Source organism: Pan troglodytes, chromosome 14 (assembly GCF_028858775.2).
Source record: "Pan troglodytes isolate AG18354 chromosome 14, NHGRI_mPanTro3-v2.0_pri, whole genome shotgun sequence".
NCBI lineage: Eukaryota > Metazoa > Chordata > Mammalia > Primates > Hominidae > Pan > Pan troglodytes.
In genome coordinates this window covers 93,661,407-93,685,788 of record NC_072412.2, presented here as the reverse complement: position 1 = coordinate 93,685,788, position 24,382 = coordinate 93,661,407, and the positions used below count along the sequence as shown (strand labels likewise).

At 34.0% G+C, this 24,382-nt stretch overlaps 1 long non-coding RNA gene across 1 annotated transcript; it reads right to left on the bottom strand.

The window, feature by feature from the left end:
• Window positions 1-6,551: 6,551 nt before the first annotated feature.
• Window positions 6,552-20,171, bottom strand: LOC134808148 (uncharacterized). Its single transcript, XR_010150536.1, has 3 exons — window positions 20,129-20,171; window positions 10,912-10,994; window positions 6,552-6,882 (listed from the first exon to the last, which is right to left on the bottom strand). It is a non-coding gene; the product is annotated as an uncharacterized LOC134808148 (long non-coding RNA).
• Window positions 20,172-24,382: the final 4,211 nt, after the last annotated feature.

Here is a 24,382-nt window from a genome sequence, read left to right as displayed (position 1 = left end):
GAGTCTGGGAACATTGTGACCTTTTAATAGTAAGAATGTATTTTTTTCCAATAATGGGTTTTATCTCTACACTCACTCAGACTATGCTGGCTTAACTACAGACTCAGGGATTTTTGCATAATTGAAACCAAAGTTCAAATTAAATTTAGTGTAACAGCTATGTGCATAAGGGATGTAATAATGATCCGAGAATCTTATAAGAATATTCTCAGCATATTCAGGCTGAAAATGCAAGCAAAGCTGTGACCCTTATTTTTTTATGTTGAGTAAACAACATTGCCTTCAGTGCCTGGGAAGGTTTACAACTATAGATCAAAGCACAAAGAACACTGTGATGAATGTGAGGCACTTGTGAATTTCTACTATTAATACAAATTCAAAGAAAAATAAATAAAGACAGTATCTAAAATCATCTTCCCAGTGCCAGTCTTAAAATTTTCAATACAAATATGTATCCTTTTATAGAACGATGTGTACCTGAAAAGTCCTGTAACTTTTTACATTCAAAGGAATTGTACCATGTATTATACTTGAGAGACAGTATTGAAATTCCAAAGTGAATTACTATGCAAAGTGAAGAATTTTATTTTAAAGTAAATGTTCACTTGAACTTAGTTAACATTTTTAAAGTTAATTTTTGCATACTAAACATGCTTTAAAAAGGGGAACAGTTTTCAAGTTTTAGGAAAGATGTAATAGACATGCTTCTCAATATTCTTCATGCTATGTACAGCTAAAATTGTAAAACACAACATAAAAACGTGGAGAGGAGAAGGCAGACCAGCTATAGACCTTGCACCAGAAGAATTACATGAAGGTGAGTTCCAGTGGGGTTTCTTTTTAGTTCATTTTAACTGGACTGGATACCGGGGAAACTTACAACCTAGAAACAGCAAAGGGTCACACCAAGAAAAAAGAAAAGCTTGTCCTCACTAGATAAAGAGCCAGAAAAGGAAGATCCTAGCAAGAGGCGAAATTTTTCAATAATGATACTGCTCTACTCCTACCCTAGCCATGAGAAAAACCTGTGTCTCCATCTATACACACATCAGCAAAGGCTGAGTGGAAAGTGAATACTTCCATCTTTGCCTGACTATAAGAGGTGCCTGTCTCATTCCTTCCTCGGGTAGTGTGAGAAGGGGGTTATTGGAAAACCAGAAATTTCACCAACACCAAAAAATAACATCTCCTACCCCACCCCCAACCTTGTAGTGTCTTCAGAGGCACTTGGTTCCTGGACTTCTACCACCACCTGGAGTTAATGAGAAACTTCCGCTGCCTTCTGTGGTGGTGGTGCAGGGAGGTTAGTGGAAAGGTGGGACTTTCACCCTCTTCAGTGAATGAAGGGGACATGGGGCCTCTGTATTGTTTTTCTGCAACTTCTTATGCATGTGTAATTACTTAGAAATGAAAAGCTTAAATACTAAAAGAAACACAAAGAAGAAGAAAACACATTTAATGGTAGCTCAAATTTGATTTCAAATAATCTATTTCCCTTACAAACACATAGACCAGTAGAATGTAATAGAGACCACAGAAATGAATCCAAACTTATATGGTCAAGTAACTTTTGAAAAGGGCAATAAGAGGTTACAATAGGTAAAAAATAGTCTCTTCAATACATGGTTCTGGGGAAACTGAATTTCCACCTGGAAACAAGTAAAATTGGACCCATTTATTATACAAACACAAAAAAAGTTAAAATGGACAAAAGATCTAAATGTAACACCCGAAACCATAAAACGTTTATATGAGAACACAGAGGAAAATTCCTTGTCAGCAGCCTTGGCAATGATTTTCTTTTTTTTTTTTATTTTTTATTTTGATAGCATACCAAAAGCTCAGGCTACATAAACGTATTAGTCCGTTCTCACGCTGCTATGGAAGGAATACCCGAGACTGGGTAATTTATAACAGAAAGAGTTTTAATTGACTCAAAGTTCTGCAGGGCTAGGGAGACCTCAGGAAATTTACAATCATGGTGGAAGGGGAAGCAAACATGTCCTCCTTCACGTGGCAGCAGGAGAAAGATGTGCTGAGCAAAGGGGGAAAAGCCCCTCATAAAACGATCAGATCTCATGAGAACTCACCCACTATCATAAAAACAGCATGGGGGATGTTCTCACTCATAGGTGGGAACAATGAGAACACTTGGACACAGGAAGGGGAACATCACACACCGGGGCCTGTCGTGGGGTGGGGGGAGGGGGGAGGGATAGCATTAGGAGATATACCTAATGTAAATGACAAGTTAATGGGTGCACCAAACCAACATGGCACATGTATACATACGTAACAAACCTGCACATTGTGCACATGTACCCTAGAACCTAAAGTATAATAAAATAAAAAAAGAAAGAAATGATAGTGTTGGAAAAAACAACAACAGCATGGGGGTAACCACCCCCATGATTCAATTACCTCCCACCAGGTCCCTGCCATAACATGTGGGGATTATGGGAACTGCAATTCAAGATGGAATTTGGGATTTGGGTGGGGATACAGCCAAACCATACCAATAAGCAATGCTATAAAAAATAAAACATCAAACTAAAAAAGTTACTTCAAAGCAAAAGAAACAACAAAATAAAATAGAAGCTAGGGATTTGGAAAATATTTGTAAACCACATATCTGAAAAAGGGTTAATACCTAAAATTTATAAAGAATTTGTACAACTCAGAAAGACAAATAACCAATTAACAAATGGGCAAAGACCCTAAAGAGACATTTCTCCAGAGAAGATACAAAAATGGCCAACAAGTATATAAAAAGGTGCTCGATATCATTAATCATCAGGGAAATGCATTCAAAACAAAGATGTGATATCACCTCATACTCTTTAGGATAAAAATATCAAGAAATAATGAACATTGGCAAAGATATGGGGAAAAGGGACCCTTTGTATACTGTTGGTGGGAATGTAAATTATTATAGACATAATGGAAAGCAGAATGGAAGTTTTATTTTTAATTTTAAAATAGGACTATCATATCATTCCACCCCACTACTGGGTATATATCCAAAAAAAACGCTATCAGTATATCAAAAGATATTTGCACTCCCATGTTAGTTGCAACATTATTCACACTAGCTATGATATAGAATCAAGATAATTGTTCATTAATAAATGAATAAATAAAATGTGGTATATTTTATCAATGGAATATGACTCAACCTTTTTAAAAAAGAGGAAACGTTGTCATTTGTGACACATAGTGAACCTGAAAGACATTATGTTAAATTAAATAAACCAGGCACAGAAAGACAAAGACCACATGGTATCATTTATATTTGGAATCTAAAAAAGCTGAACTCATAGAATTAGACAATAGAATGATGGTGCCCAGGGGCTGCGGATGGGGGCGCGGATAGGTGTTGGTGTGATGTTAATCAAAGGATACAAAATTTCAGTTAGCTAGAAGGAATAAGTTCAAGAGATGTTTTGTACAACATGGCTCTATAGTTAATAACAATGCCTTGAGTTCTTGAAAATTGCTAAGAAAAGAGATTTTAAGTGTTCTTGCTACCAAAAAGTATATGAGATAATGTATATGTTAATTGGCTATATGTAGCAATTTTGTAATGTAAACATACTACAAAACATGTTGTATATGATATATATAATTTAGTCAATTAAAAAATAATAGATGTTTATAAATAAATAAGAAAAAGAATAAATCACATAAAATATATTAAACATTGCAATGTTTGGAATTACGATAGCTGCCTCACTACATATATTAATCTCCTCCTTTTTAAGAGACCACATTAAATTTATTTCAAAAGAACATTGGCAATTTAAACCAAGCACATTTATAAAACTAGGACAATTAGTAGCAGGGAGATAACAATACATTTCTGGAAGACAGAAGGCAGATGGAAAGGTGGTAACTGATAATTCAGAGAAAAGTACCACAGCCTAAGTTTCTTACGGTATCTCAACATGTGAGATAAAAGCGTTTCTGTGCTTTAAACACCCAAAATTCCCAGGTCTCAAAAATTCTGAGATAAATATTTGGGGAAAAGGTAAATTTTAGGAATTTAAAACCATCCTTGAAGTATAAAAACAATTTAGAATGATGCTAAAGACCTACAATGCAATACGAAGGTTTCAAGCAAGGAAGGATGGAACAAACATAAAATGGCAAATCTTTGGGGCAAAATTTCCTTCAAAATACCATTTTATTTATTTTTCTAAAGATAGGGTTTGAGAAAAAAAGCAGGTAAAAACTTGCACTCAGAGTTGAGACTGGAGAAATATATAATATGAATAAATTTATAATATAAATAAATATATAATGTGAGGTTAAGTTACTTGACAAAAATCAGGATTTATTTTTCTTTTCAGTTTTTACTTCATATTTGTATTTATTTCATATTTGTCAATGCTCTGTTGTTAGGAACATATATATTTAAGATTGTTACATTTTCTTAATGAATTGACACCATTTATATTTTGGAATACTTCTCCTTATCTCTAGAAATAGTATTTTATCTGAAGTCTACTTCAGACTTTGTTTTTCCATGGTATATCATTTTCCAACCTTCTAATTAACGTATCCATATCAGCCTTTCTTTACTTGGTACAAATACAGCCCCCTTCTACAACATGGCCTTCCTCATAATTGTTCCTTATGCCCTGTGAATTAATAATAGGTTTCTCCATCCTAACTGGTGGAAACATAAAGTGATTCCTAGCCCTCTGGAAGCTCTAGTTGTTTTGCTGTGTGCTTCAAGGTGTGTCTTTCCATTATCTTGGGGAGATTCCTCACATGTGTACATCACTCCTCAGTCTGATTCAAGGGAATGACTCAGGACATCCCTTGAACTGGCATTCTCTCTGTATCAGATTCTTCCTCTTAGTACCCTACCCAGCAGTCTAGCCATCTTTGCCTTCCTGAACTTAATGCCCTTATCTCCACATTTAAGCAGGAGGACACTGCTCCTCCTAGGTTTTCCTTACTTGTTCTGAGGCCTGGCAGTGACTTTGAACTTACTCTGTTTTCCTTCTCTTAGGTATCTCAGTCCTGTGCTAACTAATGTTCACTGTCTTAAAATAAATTGTTTTACATTTTTGGGGGAGATGGTTCTAGCTGTTTATAGCAGGAGGGCAAATCTCATAAAAGTCAATCCTTCATGGAAGAAGGAGCTGCCCAGTTATTTCTCAAACCATGAACAGATAGCTACAGATCAACAATTATATGAAGAAAACCAGCAACTAGGAAGAAAAGAGGGAGGTCAATATATTTAGAGACTTAAGGATAAAAGAGAAGTAATCAAAGCACAATGGATAATATTTAAAAATTATTAATTTATTTTCTCAGTGACATTGGAGAAGATACTATATGCAAAAAGAGAATGTCATGAAAAAATACAGACTATAAATCTCTGAGAAATTAAAACTATGATTTTCAATACAAACTAATGTGAAAGGAGAGTAGTACTAAAGGAAATTATCTAAAAATATGAAAATATGAAAAGATATGTAAAATAGAGAAAAAATAAGAAACAGAAAGGTCTATAGTGAAACAGGCACATGTGGTGCTGCAACAAGAAAGATTGTAACTAGAAAACGTAAGACAAAGATGCAACAGAATGTTGTGGTAGAGTCATGAACAAAATACAAAGTAAGTTAAGATAAAACATTATTAATAATTGAAGTGAAAATAAAAAGAACCCAAATTGTACATGACACTATGAATAACTCAAAAATGATGACTTGACATTTCAAAAGCAAACGCAAACCTAAAATGCTAATTGGCTTCATATTTCTGTATTTACAAAATCAAGATGACTAAAAAATATTTTGCATCAATTTACAGAAAATAAATGCTTACAATAAAAGAATACACATTGATATGTCTATAATATATATGGTAAAGCTGAGAACAGTTAAGAAGAAAATGAAGGTGAATGTTAGAACGATGTTCAGTCCTCTCTTGGTACCCACAGGGGATTGGTTTCAGGACTCCTTTGGATACTAAGATCCATGGATGCTCAAGTTCCTTATATAAAATAACAAAATATTTGCATATAACCTACGTACTTTCTCCCATGTACATTAAATCGTCTTTATATTACTTAGAATACCTACTAAAATATAAATGCATGTAAATAGCATACTGTATTTTTATTTGTACTTTTTACTGTATTGTTATTTTTTATGTTTTTTAAAAAATATTTTTGCTCTGTGGTTGGTTGAATTCATGGATGCAGAAACCATAGATACAGAGGGTCAAATGTATACAAAAATTATTATATTGTATAGTAAGCAGTCAAGAAATTGAGACTGATATAGGAAACACTGAAATTAGTTTGAGAATAATTTATTTTATTTCTTTTTTGCAAAGTGAGATTTTATTTTTAAATTTTTTATATGTTGGTCAACAAAGCTTTGTTGCATTAATTTTGATTTTTAAAAGATATTGAAATATTCTCTGTCTTGATTAGTGATTTTAACAGCTTCATTGAGGCATAATAGATATACCAAAAAGCTGCACATATTTAATGTGTACAATTTGATGAGTTTGGACACATGCATGCACCCATGAAACCATCACCACAGTCAAGGATATAAACATACCCATCGCCTCCAAAAGTTTCCTCAGGCTCCTTTGTTTTCTTGATTGCTGTTGTTTTGTCTGTGTGTGTGTGTGTTAAGAACACAATATGAGATCTACCCTCTCAACAACTTCTTTAAGTGCACAATACAACATTGTTAACTTTAGAAATTATGTTGTATGGAAGAACTCTAGTACTTATTCATCTTGCATAAATGAAACTTCATACCCATTGAACAACAGCTCTGCATTGCTTTCTCTCAGCTCCTGGAAACCACCAATATATACTCTTCTTCTATGAGTTCGATTACATTAGGTGTCCTGCATAAGTGAGATTATAAGTCAGCTTTTTGAGAATTAGAAATATTAAGATTAATAAAAATATTATTTTCCAAATTCTTCCAGCTTACTCTCTCACATGTAGGCATTATTCATTATATGCAGTTGTTATTTTCTATAAATTCACAGATAATACTGAATTAACAAATCCTGAACCCTTACTCCTGGAAGAGATACAGGCTTAGATTTCTGTGAGTCTCTGGTCACAACATTTTTACCAAGCAATCAACACATATCCTAGTTTTATGTGTATTTCTATTTAAAGACATGTTATTTAATCTATGTTAAAATACAGATTGATTTACATGAACCAAGCCAACAGCACTATATAAATTATGTTTGAACAAAGTTTGGCTAACTCATAGATTTTCTTCCTAAGACATATCAGCAGTTTTTCCCTTAGAAAAACCAAACAGCACTTCAGCATTATCTTTGGGAGACATTTAAATAGTGAAATTACCAACAAAAAGTACAAAGTTGTGAAAAATATGGCAGCAATTAGACCATGAAAGGGCCATTTCTTTAGAGTATAGAGTTGAAACAAACAGCTTTGGCTTGTTTAATTTTAGCTGGGAACCTGAGCACCATGTGAATCAAAGTTTTTGCCACTCACCACTTGTCCACAAATGACCACAAAAGTGCCACCAGTATAAATTTTGAGGTTACAAATAAATTTTATGGAGTAGACAAATTTCCATGGGATCCATGAATAATGAGGATCAAATGATATTAAAAATTAAGAAAAATAAAACTAGGTCTTAAACTTACAGAGTATGAAAGTAAAAATGAACAAAAATGGTTTGCATAGGGGATCAAATTCTCAAATTGGGAATAAATTGAAAAAATTAAGAAGAAAACATTTGATTAAGATTTTTTTTTTTTGAGACAGGGTCTTGCTCTGTCGCCCAGGCTGGAGTGCTATGGTGCGATCTTGGCTCACTGCGGCCTCTGCCTCCTGGGTTCAAGAAATTCTCATACCTCAGCCTCCTAAGCAGCTGAGACTGGCTAATTTTTTTATTTTTAGCAGAGACAGGGTTTTGCCATTTTGTCCAGGCTAGTCTCCAACTCCTGGCCTCAAGTGATCCACCTGCTTCGGCTTCCAAAAGTGGTGGGATTACAGGTCTGAGCCACTGTGCCCAGTCATGATTTATAATTTTGATTAAGGTAAATGAGATACTTTTAATTCTGTTTGAAGGAATTGCTCATAATCTACAGATAGCATCATCTTAAATATGGGGTTTTCCCTAACAGTAGAGTGCATGCTTACACTTTCTTTTCATGATGAGGACATTTATCACTCCATAAAAAACTAAAAATATTTAATTTAGAAAGATATCCAAAGGTGTAACTTATTTCATTGAGAGTATGATACCACATAACTGAGTGAGGAATGAGGTCAGTGATGGGCAAGATGAACCAATAACTATTGGTTCAATATATGGAAATTGAAGTTAATGGGAAAACATTGTTACAGAAAACTACCGACAAATTGGTACCTGTGTTATTTTACATTCAAAAAGTACTTAACAATTCTATGAAACAGTTGCTGCTCAATTAGAACTCAATTATATGTTAAATGAACTAAATGCCATTTCATTTGCACAGAGGAATCTTTAATAATGATTAATGGAAATTTAATCAAATGTGAGTTGAGACTCCAAGGTGTTTCACAATAGAATATGAATGAGTTATATTGGTACTAACTAGATCCATTATCTATATCATGATGCTGATGAGGTCAAGTTGGAGGGTCTGATCCTTATACAGCACATCAAACAAAGACTATTATGTAGAGTAACAGATGGCACCTTACAATCAGCTCTTCACCTTATAAATGTACCCATTTGCTACAATAGAACAAAATGATTATGAATAAGGAAAATCACTCAAATTGGCTAAAAATATGTTAGGCAGTAGTTTTGTTTTGGAATACAAAAAACAACAATTGAAGGACTTATTAATACATAAGTTCTTAAGACTGATACATTCAATAAATTACATTTACTTTCATAAAAGGAAGATTGAGATCTTCTGTTTCTCATTCTTCATTACCACAACCACCTATTAACCAAAGTCTGGGTAATTGCATGACATTTGCAAATTAGGGAATAATTAGTAATTTATAATGTGTGTATTTCAATCCAGATAAAAATAAAATTTAATAATTTAAAATATGAGATTTTGTTTTTGTTTTTTGTTTTTGTACATAAATGCCAGGAACAAGTTGAATAGCAAATATATGCTACTTATTTGTAAAAAGTACATTATTGTAAGCTTTTGCATGTTTTATTCATATTCTATTAGTTTTTATATTTACTTCATATTAGTACAAATGACTACGTACCATGTTATTTTCTGAAATTCATGAAAATCTGAAATGTTTATAAATGTGTTCTTGCATTTTTTTCCCTTAAATTAGTTGTGTTCTGCTGTCAGAGTCACTAATATATTTCCCCTACATTTTAATTCTAATACTGACCCTCCATTTATCTGTGTAATTATACTGAATTCCTAACATCCTAACATTATTAAGGAAGCCAAAAAACATAATTTATTTTCTTCATTACCTAGTGTTTTATTAATACCTTTTGCTTTTGGTAAAAATATTTGACTCACTACATAAATATTTTCCCTTTATGCTTGTAATTTCTGTAGAGCAGAATATAAAATTTTTTATGATTAATATATTATTATAAAAACTAAATCAAGCTACCATCTATTTTTTATTCATGAGCACATTGTGTATGCTGTGCCAGTGATTATGACAGGTATTCAAGGTGATGCTTGCACAATATCACAATGCCCTGTTGACATTTCTGCCACTATAAGACCAAAAAAAAATCATTGTTAAATTAAATTTAAAATCACTACTAAATTTAATTTGGCTTTATACAAATTTGGCTTTATACAAATATAAATTGGCTTTATACATGAAGCGACATGCTTCATGTAATTTTTAAATCAAAATCTCACCTTTGTGGACAAATGCAGTTACTGAGTTATTAAGGTCTCATGTAAAGACACCCACTGAGAAAACTACTTTCTATTCAACTTAACTATCTCAAAGAGATGACAGAAGAGACTGGGTTATTGGAACTCAAACCTCTTTATCAAAGAATGTGAGCAATGCATAGTGGATTTTAAGCTAAAGATAAATTGTATTATTAATGCAATACCTATGTGCACTACTCTTTTATTAGCAGTTCCGGTTTGTAAAACCCTTTCCCTGTGCTAAGTATTCTTTTCAGCTTTATATCTTACAACTGAGCCTACTAGAAGACACTTTGAAACACAGGTGTTTTAAAAGGTGTCATACCAAATAGCTTTAATCCAGCTATGTTATGTTACTTTTAAACATTTTAGCTTTGAATGTGCATTGAGAGGATCAGAAATATCATGTTAATAGATTTTAAGGTGTTACATCCATCATAAATTTTCTTAAAGAATATATAATTAGGAAAAGTATGCTATTGGGAATTACAGTTCATGAGGTATCAGAATTGGTCTTAAAATGTACACAATAGGTTTCTTATTTGAAAACCTACCAAGATAAATTTATTAACTCAGCTTGTACAAAACAACAAAATACCTAAGGCATATTAGCTCTTTCCAACTATAAATTAATTGATTTAAATTTTATAAATCCTTATTTCTTTATTAATAACTCATAACTTTAGATGTTTTTAGAAAAAGTATTATGTCAGGTCCATACCATATCTTTCTCCTTACATTTCATGACTTCTAGTACAGAGATTAAATTATTTTCCTTATTACCTCTTCCATCAGCTGATACCCTATAATCACTGACATAAGAAAGGGCTGTATATGACTAACTGTCCTGCCGCTGATCCCACACCAAATAAAGACTGTGTGCAAGGCATCCCATTTTAACTCAGTCTTACACATTTCCTTTAACACCACATTAAAATCTTTTCACACATTGGTGCATTCTCTGTAGTTTGTTCCTAGTACTTAGATGCATCAGTGCTCACTTTATATATCTAAACTTACCTCGCAAAAAGATTTTTCTCATTTCTTCTCTTTATTCCCCTTTCTCTTCCATCTTATTTCACTTGTATCCCTCTATTCATTCCCTTTATTAGCCAAAGACAGACAAAAACAAGCAAACAAATAGAAAAAAAAAGTTTAAATAAGCAGTCAAAGTGAAAGTAAATGTGAGCATTTGGGAAAAGAAAAATAAATGGAATCCTGTTTTGAATTTTAATTAGACTTTAATTAGTTTTCAGTTAATTAAACTTTTAATGGCTTTAAATGTCAATTCGGTGTATTTACCCAATTCAGTAGTTACTTCCATTTTTTTTCTCACAAAATGTAAGTGGATTTTCCAAATTCACAGCGGTGAAGAAGTATGGAGAAACGGTCAGCATCAGGGAAAGCCCTGACAAGTAAGGCCATCATGCTGCAGGCTTTCTATTTGATGTCACACCAAACAAAGCAGATGTGATTACGGAGCGGTCTCATGCCCAGTGGAGCTATCATTCTCTCTCTCAGAAGTTACTGGTAGAGTTCTGTTAATACTGCTTATTTTTAATTCTCATGACATGGAGGACCTGTTTCAGGAACTCAAGTTTTTATTTGATTTTTGCTGATTTCTATTCATCTTGATCCATTGTTACAGTATCTAAAAGAATGTTCATATAATTTGAATTTGAAGATAGACACTTCTAAAATCACCAGCATACATCCAGTTTTTCCAATGTGTCCACATACTTTTGGGCTAATCAAATATTTTTGTTAGGTAATGATGGAGGGAATATGCAGTGAGGAAAATGTTGGAAGCAAGTGTTCATACCTCCATATTTAAAAAAAAAACTTTCTTATTTTTTAATGGCTCTTATATTTAGAAAGGCTAGGTTAGTTTTTCGATTTATGCTTTACCCAGTCATCCCTTCAAAACCACACAGAATAAATATAGCAGTTTTGCATATGGCATTCCTGTTAATACTCAGATCATCATACATTCATGTTCCAAATACTTCACTTGTCTACGCCACACCTTGTGCCTTTAGATATTTCTATGACATGATTTTCTTCACACTTGATCTTCCTAGTCACAGTTTTTTAGATCTTCATGAGTAAACATTTGTTTTCCATACAAAACCCTGATTTGAATACTGTACATTGGATGTATATTCTTCATTAAAGATATAAAGATACTTCATTTTAAAATTTGAACCTGAAATAAACACTAATATTGATGACTTTCAGGATTATACTGGGCTCTTGATTTTCCTCATCATCTTTCTTTTAAATAACCACTTCATCTTTTCCCTCCCTTTTATTCCTTTCTCTTCTTCAACTACTCTATTCCTAGGTAGGGTCAAACAAGGCAGCATTAGGTTAAGGATGGTGAAGACAGTGTTCCAGAAGAGGTGACAGAGGAGTGGGAGAGAGATGACAAGAGTGCTGTGGGGGCTGATTCTTACTGGTGTGTTTCGAGTAGTGTGAGAAAGTAATGAGTAGTATGGTGACCCAGGACATCATTTCAGAGCCAAAGCAGGGTGAGACTTGTTTCTACAAGAGATGGACAGACCAACATGAGGTGGATTAGGAAAGTGTCTCTGTGCAAAGAAGGGGGGAACAAAACAGAGGGCATGTTGTCAGAGACCAGGCTGGGTAGAAAAGTGGTGTAGTTGAGAAACAATATGGCATTCAAGCATGGAAATCAGAGTCCAAAAGGGGCCTAGAAATGTGTGTGCAGCCTGTTGTGGGGTGTTAGAAGTTGAGCAGGATGAGAACATTCTGTTAGGGGTCACTGGGGCTGGAAAGTTCAAGTCTAACCAGCTTAAGAAGGGCTTTCTTGTAAACAATTGTCTGCCCATTATGGGGAAATCTGGACAAGGGAGGAAAGATTTCTATGCAGGGGAAGCAGCATCAGTGCATCAAGAAAGGGACAGAGGTGATAAAAGTCTGCATATTAAATATATATTTGTTATTTCTCTTATTTCTAATTCTGATTCCAACCATACAAGTTTTTATCCCTTCAAATTTGTAAATTCTTTCTTCAATTAAGAGAAAATCTGGCTCTCTATTCTTAATATCTTTACATATTTGAACATTCTGCATGTGTATGTGAGTTGTGTTTGTGTGTGTGTGTGTGAGAGAGAGAAAGAGTTTAGTATTTGGGGGCTATTATTGAGATTATTGGTAAATTAAATGATTTTTAATTACTGGGTTTTGAAGTTTTATGACTACATTTCTTTCTAACATTTTATGAAAACTCTTCAAAGTGATACAACACTTAGTAAATAATATGTTTTTTAAGTCAAAGTTTCTTAGGAACCAATAATTGTATAACATAATGATTAAAGTTGCATCTGCAAATGGCTTGGTTAAATTCCTTCCTCAATAATGTAGTACATAAATTTATAAACCAAAGTAAATTCTTAATTTCAAATATAATAGCTGGAATAATAATAAAAGAAGATAGAGAAAACTTTTAGTAATGTGCTTTTGTGCATTTTAGTTTTTATTCAATTTATGAAATATATATAATTTGCATATTTATTCTAATGCATTATATATAGTCTCATTTTTAAGATAGTAAGACTACATTTTGAAAAATACCTTATAAAATAATTTAATATGAAATACATATTTTTTGCAGTTAATATTTTCAACTGCATACCCATATGTCTTGGTGTCATACGCAGAATAATGGCCCCTCAAAAAGTTCCATATTCTAATGCTTGAAACCTACTAATATGTTACATTAAATGGCAAAGAGGAAATAAGGATATATAGATGAAATTAAAGTTGCTAATCAGCTGACCTTAGCATGATTATATTCAGTCCAATGTAATCACAAGACTACATAAAGGTGGAAGAGAGGACCAGAGATATGGCAGTATGAGAAGGACTTGGCCCAAAGCAACAGATTTTTGAAATGGAGAAAGGGGCCAAATACCAAGGAAAATATGTGGACTCTAGCAGCTGGAAGAGGCAGGGACCAAATTCTCCTTTCCAAGAATCTTCAGAATGAAATGCACGCTACTGACACCTTAAATCTATGTGGGGCTTCTGATCCACAGAACTCTAAGGTAATAAATTTGTGTTGCGCTAAGACACTATATTTGGGGCCATTTCTTATGGCAGCATGAAAAACTGAACACACTCGATTTTAAGAATTTTATAACAATATCATATATATTACACTTAAGTTTTATATAATATTATTTGTATAGTTTATGTTGGCATAATATAATTTTAATGTAGAAGATGTATGCTACATGGATAAAATATTATCAACTACATTATGATGGTAATAATGGTAATAACAAGTAATTTATTTTTTCCCCAAAATATGTTTTTCCCCAAAAGTGTAGAAGCTTATGATTAAGAGGTAGATGAATACATGTTTCCCTAAACTTTCTAAAATATGCTAAAATAACTATTTTTCTCATTCGAGAAAATATTTTATTAAAAATGAATATACTGTTAATCTCTGTGCAATGTGTACTATGTAATGCTGGTGTGGTAAATTAAGAAATATAACCAGTGAATCAGAAATCATATGTTTTGAGGATTGTAGACATTAACAAAACACCAACAAAATTCATAAAATACTATATGTCATCTTGAATACTCTTCTTCATGCAAATAACTGTTAGGACTTTTAAATCAACATTTTATTAATGTAATCTCAATTGTTTTGCTTTAAGCATGGTGTTTGAAAAGTACATGGTGTTTGAAAAGAAACTACTTTGGGACTGACTGATTTATTCTTTCCAAAACCATTTGGTTAGAAGCCCTCCTTTCCTTTCTATCTCCCCTCCTTCCTTTTTTCAATTTCATTTTTCTGTTATTTTTGTATACACAAGTACTTAAATTAAGTGCTAATGATTGATAAACAAAAGTGCATATAGTTATCGAAGAGCCTTGCCATCCATTATAAAAACACGTTATATAAGATATTCACAATTGTTGAAAATACTGGAAATGAGAAATTATTATACCAATATTAATAAATATAAAAAATAACACAAGCTTATGGCATCAAATCCATACTGTAAACAAATATAAGACAAACAGTAAAGTCACCCCTTCTTCCACTTTTAATATCCATTCTCTAAGAAAAAAATGGTTTTAACTATGTAAAATATTAGGTGTTATCATAGAATCCCATTTCTAAGTACATAGCCACTGAAACCTTTATTTCTTGAATTATCCACGTGAAACAACTCCCACTGACTTCACATAGTCACTGTGAGAGATAAAGAATGCAACATGTTTTCCCTGTCACAATGCTTTGAGTATAATAAGGAATAGCACTATTTTGGTCTTCAAGACCCTGGTATCCTAGATTTGCAGTTTGTTGTAATGGCAGTCAAGTTTATTGTGTCCTTAGCGTAAGATAGCTGCATGTCTAAGAATAATTAATTCTTTTGATCCAGGAGCATGGTATGCCTTTCTATTTGTTTGCTTCCTCTTCAATTTAATATCATTAAAATGGACATACTGCAAAAAGCAATCTACAGATTCAATGCAATCCCTACCAAAACACCATTTTTTTTTTACAGAAATAGAAAAAAAATTCTAAAATTTGCATGTAACCAAAGAAGAGCCTGGCTAACCAAAGGAATACTGAGCAAAAACAGCAAAGCTGGAAGCACTGCACTGCCTGACTTCAAAACATATTACAAAGCCATAGGGAATAAAACAGTATTGGTATAAAAATAGACACATACACCAATGGAACAAAATAGAGAATCTAGAAATAAATCCATATATTTACAGCCAACTGATCTTTGGCAAAGCTGTCAAGAATAAACACTGGGGAAAGGATACCTTCTTCAGAAAATGGTTCTGGGAAAACTGGATAACCAGAAGAAGAATGAAACTGGAGCTCTATCTCTCACCATATAGAAAAATCAATTAAAGATGAATATAGGCCGAAAACTGCTAAAATATTAGAAGAAAACATAAGGAAAACTATTCAGATGCTAGTCTAGGCAAAGGTTTTAGGACTAAGGCCTCAAAATCACAGGCCACAAAAATAGACAAATAGTACTATATTAAAATCAAATGCTTCTGCAAAACAAATGAAATAATCAACAGTGATGAGGCACCATTTTGAATGGGAGAAAATATTTATAAACTATTCATTCGGCAGGGTATTAATATCGTAAGTGAACGTGTGTCATGGGGGTTTGTTGTACAGATTATTTCATCACCCAGATATTAAGCCTAGTACTCATTAATTATTTTTCCTGATCCTCTCCCTCCCCCTACCCTTCATCCTCCAATAGGCCCCAGTGTGTGTTGTTCCGCTTAGTGTGACCATGTGTTCTTATCATTTAGCTCCCAAAATACTGAATTTTGTTCTCACTTATGAACAAAATTTGCTAAGAATAATGGCCTCCAGCTACATCCATAACCCTGCAAAGGACATGATCTCATTTATTTCATAGCTGCATAGTATTCCGTGTATATGTGTATCACATTTTCTTTATTCAGTTTACCACTGATGGGTAGACTAGAGACCTAGAGAGAGAGAGAGAGGTTGTTCTTATGAAATACAGTCTGCTAGAAGTTTTTCAGTCTAAATTTAAAATATGTGTCATACTTTGGTTCTTAAAATAAATGACCCTATAATTTGATAAGCAATAGGTATTTTAAAGGAAGTCTTGGCATAAACTCGTAAGATATTTTTAAATGTTATGAGGATTAAGCAACAGGTGTGCTTCAGTAAACACTAACATTTGTATATATGCTGATTTATATACAAAATTTATGAGCTTTTCACTAAATAGTTAGAATCTAAATATAAAATATTTAATCTCCGTGAAGTAGATTCAAGGTAAACTTAAATAGTGCCAATGTATTCTGCACTAGAACTCTTTGGAAATATGTTTATACTTGTCACAAGTTAATTTCTAATTTTGTACACTTGAGATAACGGCATTTGTCTATAGTGAAGTATATAGGAGATTTTCCAGTACTTTCTGCTTATAATAAAGGACACTGTAGTTACTTCTTAAAATCATACTGAGTAATCAAACATGTTTGTGGTTCAGAATCATGTATAATATACAGAACAAACATCAATAATATGAGTGTATTGTTCCCAATGAAAACAATTCTATTGTACAACCTGTTAACGTTCTTTCAACAGAACATATAACACTGTTAGAATGATAGCCTCAGGAGGCAGCCACGTTCCTAGGCAAATAGAGGAGGGTCCCCAGTAAAACCCCACTTACAAGTCAAAGACAGTTTAAAAGCCAAGCTACAAGTCTCAAAAAAAATCCATAAGCAGGATTGAGAACCTCTCTTCCTGTTTGACATGCTTTCCTCTGATTGGTCCCCACACTTCACCTATTTTACATATACCTACCCTTCCCTAATTGTTGTTTTTTTTTACACTGCCATGCCCACCTTTGAGTGGTGCCTTTGATTTAGCATTTTTTTTTTGTTTGCATACTCACAAAGCAATCAGCATGCACTCTCCCATTCTGAGGCCATAAGAGTCCCAGACCCAGCCATGCTGAGATAGTGACCACCCAACTTAAGATAGGGGACCACCCTCACATCTCTCTCCTGAGAGCTGTTCCGTTGCTTAATAAAACTCTTTTCTGCACCTCTCAACCTTCAGTTGTCAGCATAAGCTCATTCTTCTTGGATGTGGGACAAGAACTTGGGATGCTGCCAAATGCAGGTACGAAAAAGGCAGTAACACTTTATTTAGCCATCTGACCCCTGTTGGCACCTGGTGGCCACCCCATGCAATAAGAAGCGGCGATGGGGTTGGGCCAGCTCTGGAGCTGTGGGGCACAGTGTGGCAACAGGATGGAAAGAGCTGTTAACAAGTCCCCATTCTGCAGGCTGTGGTTGCACTAAAAGAGCTGTTAGCATGCTGTAACACCTCCTCTGGGGCTTTGAGGTCACAAGCTTCCCTGTTTGGGTGCCATCATCTTACCCTCATTTGGATGTCGGAGTCTCCTGGAGGAGTCACTTGCGACACACCTGGTTCAGCCATAAGCCCTGCACGGAGCATGCACCTGTGCCAGCACTTGGAGTGGCCAGCCGGACCTGGCACTCACTCACCCAGACACACCCTCAACTGGCAGATGAGTGCACCTTCACAGTGGTCATGGTGTTCGTGTAGAGCACAAGCCAGGGATAGCCTGACGGGCTGAGTGGGAAGTGCACCTCCTGTGGTGAATCCAGGGCCAAGCAAGGCCTGGGCAGGGGTGTCAACAGCTGGGGAGGTCTCTGGCTGGCAAAGTGGCTGCAAAAAATCCTGCATCAAGAATTTTATTCAATTTTTGGGATGGGGCAAAGGCAATTCATTTACTGATTTTAATTTTCTCTATATTTTGTCCAATGACCTAAAGATTAAAGTTGTGTCCATGTACTACTATATATGTATTTAGGGTTAACAGAGATAGGCCTTTTAGTTCTTGACCCTGGAAATTATATTTGACTTAAATATTTACTCTTGGAGATTTTGGACTTATCTTTTGACTTTTTTTATAGGCCACACCATGTGATGAATTAAAATTATTTGTGTATCATTTGCCAAGTAGGCCAATCTATCTCCCTTAAGTCTTATTAACCAGAAACTCTTACCATTTACATGGTGGCTTATAGAGCTTTTCTCTTCTAATGCTGAAGTGTCATGAAGACATCAGAGAAAGTTACATCACATGTTTTAGACAGGCATTTATTTGCAAAAAAGTTAATACAATTTGAAAAATTTAAATACCAATAAACTACCTTCTTGTTTAAATTGAATGCAGTGCCTTACTTAGAAAATTTAACTCCTCACTTAAGTTTCCTTTCACAGTAATTGGCAACACCATAAATCTAATTGCTAATGTCAAAATCAAGGCATAGCTATTCATCTCTCATTCTGAAACAATAAATCACCAGAGTCAATTGACTCCGCCATTTAAAGATTCTCAGATCCTCCACTTCTTCCTACCATTCTTACACCCACAGGTATAGTGCAGGCAACTGTTATGTCTCATTCTGATGAGTGACAGTCTTCAATGATTTACCTGAGAGCATCCTGGGTGAATTTTTTCAAAACATAAATTGTCACCCCTCCTTGACTGGCCTCTTGTGAAATTTAGGATGAAGCTTTAATGTTTAATGAGTCCTGTAAATTGTTATTATGTAATACTAGCCAACCTAGACTCACCACTCTCATACTGTTTCTAAGTCAACCATACAAATATGGTCTGGGTTACTTCTTTTTTCTGATTTTTACACTTTCAATCATGTTCTCTCTGGTTAAAATATTTCTCTTTCTTCTTGACCTGTTTGACCTATCCATCAACTGCTCATAATCTAGGACTTAACTTTTCAATTTTTTCTGATCCAACAACTAGGCATACTGGCCCTTCTATGGACAGTCCTTGTATTACCCACCTCCTCTATCCTACTTTTTATTGTAATTTTGACTGGCATCCTCATAGGCACATTAAAATTGCTAGGTCTGCACCTAGCAACTGTGATGGCCCCATGATGATGTCACACAAAAGTACAATGAACATTTTTTTTACTATTTTTATTTTAATTTATTTATAATTGACCATATAAACATACAAATATATATAATTTGAATAGTAATGTGAGATCCAATAATTTGATAGTTAATTCAGTAAGCATTTTTTGAGTATTTACATTGAGTTTGAAATGTATTGGCTGATGCTTTGCAAAGGTAACTTCAGATTTCATGGAACTTATCATGTATTTGGAAGTATAACTAATAAATTGAATAATGCCATTCTATTTATTCTATTTAATGCCATTCTACTTAAAGCCATTCTAAACTTTGGATAAATATTTGTTGAATGAATCAATAAATGACATCAATAAATGACAATTATTAATTTATCTAATTATACAATAAACTCACATTGTTGTGTGCTCCCTATCTATTGATTTTTGTTTTTGTTGTTTTAGTTTGGGTGTGGGGTGTCAGTGGATATCAACTAAATAAATCCACATCTCTCATGTATTAGTCAATGTCCTTGAGTTAAATCTGTTCCTCATAACAAAATGCCCAAGTGGAAGATTTTGAGGGAGATAGAGTGAAAAATCTAGATAATATTGAGAGAAGGACATAGATGCATATTCTCTCATCAGTAAATAAGAGAGAAAAAATATATTTAAATTTAGAAGGGAGATTAGCTATTTCAGAATGGTTGACATCATACAACGATTAAAAATAAAAGCAGTACAGTAAAAATAGACAAACCTTCTCTTGCTGTTCTAGTAGAGATGATGATCAGGATATGCCTGAAAAAGGGAGATTATTAATGTCACAATCTTATAATTTAAAATTAAAAAGGTAGATTTTATAATCTATAAACATTCATAGTAACAGCCTAAAGCAGTGAATAAAGAATAAGAGTGAGTTTACAATGTTTTTAAAAGTGATTATATTTCTTGGCATAATTTTAACATTATAGTTCTTAGATGAAAATTATTATGGAAAACAATGTTTGGAAAATCCTTCAAATATGTTGTGTTCATTGTTACTTGTATAAAATCTACTGCAGCATAAACTAAAGTCTTAACATTAATCTTATTGTCACAGAGAGTATAAAGGAAAGATAAAACATATTGGGTTAATGTAAAAATAGAGCATAACAAAGGAATGAATCAGAAACATGTAAAATGGTCTTATGGGAATATTTTCTATTCTCTTTGTCATTTTCAGGGGAAATTTTAACATTTGCTTGCAGAGAGATATACTCACTTTTATTTTTTTCCTAGGATCATCCGTTAAAACTACTACTCTGCTCTATTTTAATGGCATGTGAATTCATTACTTAAAATTAAGTCATTAAAAGCAAATGTGTATGGATTTACATTTTTAAATTTATTTTCAGGATTTTCTCTTTATCCATACATGTTATAACTTTAGTTTCTAATTAAAAATGCTTTTAAAATTGTTCCATTTTCACCCTCTTCTAACAAGCTCTTTGCCAACCCATTTACTTCATTAGGCTACGACTTTCTCCCTTAGTTAGTGGGTGCTTCAGCTCTTCCACACCCCATTACTTTTCAATTGTCTCCTCCAAAGCACCACAGCATAGAGCAAAATTAGATGATATAGAAGAGTAAACAATGTTTCCCATCACCCATTTTTAAATCTCCTATTTTTTTTTCTTTTCTCTTTCACTCTTTGTTTCCTGTTACGTTTCCAGTACAACCCACTGGATCTGTAATGTTTTGTGAAGATCTGCCTAACCTTTCTTCTTATCTGCTTAGCATCCCATCATCTGAGATCTGTGCTCTTTTCAACGTGACAGCCAACTAATCTAAAAATGTAATTGCTAACTGTGTGTAAAAGAAGTATTCATTATTCGTATGCTCATAAAAGGTTAGCGTCATACTTTTACAGGTAATTTTTGCATAAATAATGTTGAAGCAAAAGCAGTATAAAATAAAATAAAAAAACTCAGTGATCTTCACCAAAAACTGACAATTTCTTTACTATATTTATTTTTAATATATTTACTATATTTATTTACTAAATATATTTACTATATTTTTAATTTATGTTTAATTGAACATATAATTCTACGTAATTGAAATAGTAATGTGAGATACAGTAATTTATTAATTAATTCATTAAGCATTTTTTGAGTATTTACATTGAGTTTGAAATTTGTTGGTTGGTGCTTTTCAAAGGTAAATTCAGACTGCATGGATCTTGTCATGTATTAAGAGGTGTAACGAATAAATAGAATAATGCCATATAGAGTAATAGCAACCACGTTAAAAGCACTTATAGTGTATCATGGAAACACATCAGTGGGCAACCGATCAAAATCCTAGGAAGGAGTTCAATCAGAAGTGATACCCCAAATGAGACATAGAGAACATAAACACCATAAAGCAAGATAGATTATGGTTATTCAATAAACAAAATTTTAGGCAGAGAGAACAACTAGACAGAAAGCAAGGGAACCACAAGAGTGAGTGCAAAGTGTATGATATACCTGTGCTTGAATTTATAAAGAAGCTATTGGGAGTAACAAGTGGAATCTTGGATAAGAAGATCAAGGCCAGGTCATGGAAGATGCTGTTGACCACACTAGGGATTTTGATCTTTATGCCCAATTATGTTTGGGGATCTTAATAAACATCAGGCTTAGAAATAATTTTTATGTTAGGAAAATCTGTTTTTCTGCTTCATTTTATTTTGGAATTTTTGTTTTATTTTGCTTTGTTTTTAGAGAATGGATGATATGGTTTGGCTCTCTGTCCCCACTCAAATCTCATCTCAAATTGTAATCCCCATAACCCCACATGTCAAGAGAGGGACCTGGTGGGAGGTGATTGGACCATGGGGGCAGTTTCTCCCATGCTATTCTTGTGATAGTGAGTGAGTTCTCGTGAAATCTGATAGTATTATTAGTGTTTGACAGTTTCTCCTTTACACACTGTCTCTCTCATCTGCCACAATCTAAGAAATGGCTGCTTGCCCTTGCACCATGATTGTAAGTTTCCTGAGGCCTCCCCAGCCATGTGGAACTATAAGTCAATTAGACCTCCTTTCTTTCTAGATTACTCATTCTTGGGCAGTTCTTTATAACATTGTGAGAAAAGACTAATATGATGGAGGATAGATTTTAGGCAACAAGCCTGGAAGCATGAAGGTCAATTCTATGGTGACTACTACACTAAATCAGTTTTGGTAAAATGAGGGGCTGAACTAAGGTTATAAATAAGGTTAAATTACTAGAACTTGGATTTTTTTGGTGAGGTAAAAGAGGAGACATTGATGACTCCTACAATTTTGGATTTTCCAACTAAAATGTTACAACTGTCAGGGTCTCAAATGAAACTTAGATCAGTCAGGGGTCTAATTAGACTAGTATAGCCAATATGACCTCCCTGAATAAAACATTTTCTTCATAATTGATGGGGCTCCCCAAGTAAGATCTATGCCATTCAGGAGCCATGAGCCATGGAAAATGAAAGAGAATTGGACCTACATATGGAGCTGTAGACGGTTGATTTGTCTGAGAGAAGAACCTGGGAACATTTGCTGAGATTTCTGGTAGACTTCTGGTTCACATTAAGGGAAATGGTGATTAAATTATGGCTAAAGCCATATAAAAGAGAATGGCAGTTAATAAAAGAGTGGATGGTTAAAATTTGGGAGCTTGCCACAGTTTGAGGAGCTGCACTATAGCTTTTTTCTTTGTGAGAAAGACTTTAAAGGAAGACTTTGAAAATATATTTGAATAGCATAAATATGATATCTATGTATCTCTCTATTTCTATATCTGTATGTATCATTCTTTTCCCCATGCCTGTTGGACCTTGGAGTTGTTGAGTCACTTGGGTTTACACATAATGGTTGCAAATTTCATCCTTTCATTCTTAGTGTAGGTGTATTCTCTGTAATTTTTGTCTAAAAATGCATCAGAAACTTCTGCCCACCCAGGCAGCCATAGGGCTGACTGGTACATTTGTGGCAAAGCCCTGTTACTTAGAGGAAGGTTAGCAACAACCAGGGTACCATTCAAGGAGCTGCCTTTGAATCTACTTTCCAGTACTCAGCCCTTCATTATTCTTTTTAATTCCCCCTCATTAACAGGCATCAAAGTGAAGGACCATTTATTATGTGAATAACCACAGGATTTATTCAATCTTCACAATACAGATTCACAGGGACTTTTCTCAAACTCTCTTAATTGGCCTACAAGGTCTCATTCTTCCTTTCTTAGAAAGCTATATTTCTACCAGTGTCCCCATCTCATAGACAAAACTGTCAAGAACCGTGAATAGTTTGAGATGTTACCCTATTTTCAAGCTGAAATATTAGCCTCAAAGTTTCATGAATTCTGTCAGAAGACATGACCCTCTTGGATGAAAGCAAGTAAATTGGTTGGTCACTCTGACAGAGGTAGTCAGAAGAGCAGGTTCTTCTTGCCTTCTGTTCCATAAGCTCAAATTTCCACAGTGGGATGCAAAGAGAGAATTACACACAATGGCTTGAATTACAAAGGAGAAACTCTTTTTTAGGAAATGCAAATCTTTTACAGGATGGGAATCAGAGAATCATGCCTGTTACTTGCTCTGGAGAGAAACACTATCTCTATCTTCCAAGATTGTTTGCTATACAAACAGAAAAGTAGTTTGAAATAAAAGCAATCAGTGTCTCTGCTCACCAGATGTGTAGAAAGGGAGGGTACACATGGCGAATTATCTCCCAGTACATAAATGCAGAGAAAAAGAAAACCTGCACCCTCAGTGTGTAGATAAACAAAAAAGGAGCTTTCCAATGTATTTTCTTAAAAATGAATAATATTATCTGTGCCCTTGCCTCACACATGGATGAGGCATTTTGAGGATGCCTCAAAATGACCATTCTTTTATTAACTGCCATTCTCTTTTATATGGCTTTAGCCATAATTTAATCACCATTTTCCTTAATGTGAACCAGAAGTCTACCAGAAATCTCAGCAAATGTTCCCATGCCTAACACATG